Genomic DNA, 1,447 nt, shown 5'->3' with positions numbered 1-1,447 from the left:
AAGTTGGTTCTCAAATCCATAGTATCAGACTCAAATGCTCTTCCATGATCTAAGCCTTATCTGTCTTTATTATCTAATTCCTGGACTATTATATTTTCCTAGCTCTTTTTATAGATCTCCTCACTTCAGTTCTCCACTCATACACAAACCACATTCATACTCAGAAGGTGCTTTGATAAAATTCATTTGGCAGGCAGTGGGGAACTTTTTGTTGTTTTATACACAACTTTTCAAGTTTTCAAGATCCTACTCAAATCATCCAGAACTTTATCTGGAATTATCTCTCACTATTCCTATAATTTGTGAATTAAATGCTGCCTCATTCTCATTTAGTCATCATATTTCTGAACCCCGTTTGTTCTGTGTGAGAATTCAAGTGACAGAACGTAAGTGATTTGATATAGTTGCGCAGCTAATCACTTTGAGAGCAGGGTCTAGATACTGGTGCTGTATTCTCTCCCTCACGCTATCCTGCAGATGGTAGAATTTCAGTAACCATTATGTAATTAGAGGAAGGAAGCAGGAAATAGAGGAAAGAATGATATAAAGGAAGAAAGAAAGAATGACTAACTAGTATTTAAAAAAACACAAGTTACAATTCACATTGTAACTATTTCAGACATCGATATCTTTCTCCAAAATATATAATTTGTCAATAAAAACTGAAGTGTTATTTCATTAAGTTGCAAATAGTAGTATTAAAAATAATTTATAGCTCAATTCTTTCAGCAACTGTGATAAAATTAAATTCTTAAGCCTAACAGAATAATGCCAAACTACTTATCAATTTAATAAAAAAAGGAAAAGGTAAGACATTAGATAAATGTAAGGGAACAAGTGTATTTTTTCCTATGGAAGTGTAAAAAATGTTGATATGGTTAAGAGATGGATGCACATGCTTTCAGAGTGGCAGAGATTGCAATTAGCACCAAGTATGAAATTGTGGAACTGGGAGGATGTTGGGTTAGATAAAGAAAAAGAGAGAAACAAGAAAATAAACAGATGAATTAAATTATGAGTCAGGCTGGAAAAGTAAAATAAAAACAGTAAAAAACAGACAGAGTTATATAGTAAGAGATGGAGAACATGAAAATAAGAGAGAGAGAAAAACTGAGATTTTTACTGTGAAAAAATGATTAGCCAGGAGGGAGTTGCAGGAGACTGGTGGAGATGTAGCCATGCTTGCCTCTGTCTGCAGAGACGGGCATTGCCTCTCTAATGAGTACCCTGAGGAACAAGAAGTCATCATAGCTCTCCTAGACAGTACTGGTGGGATTGTATTTGGTGTTCAAATCCAGGAATCTTATTATACAAAAGGTTCAGATAAGCTGGAAGGAGTTTAGAGACATGATGGAAGAATCATTAAGACATAGAGAAAATGACTCGTGATGAAAGATTCAAGTATTAAACAATCATAGCTTGGCTGAGCAACAAGCTAATGGGCAAA

Source organism: Pteropus vampyrus, unplaced genomic scaffold (assembly GCF_000151845.1).
Source record: "Pteropus vampyrus isolate Shadow unplaced genomic scaffold, Pvam_2.0 Scaffold4, whole genome shotgun sequence".
NCBI classification, from domain to species: domain Eukaryota; kingdom Metazoa; phylum Chordata; class Mammalia; order Chiroptera; family Pteropodidae; genus Pteropus; species Pteropus vampyrus.
The sequence above is the reverse complement of the archived record's forward strand: the minus strand, read 5'-3'. Positions refer to the sequence as shown.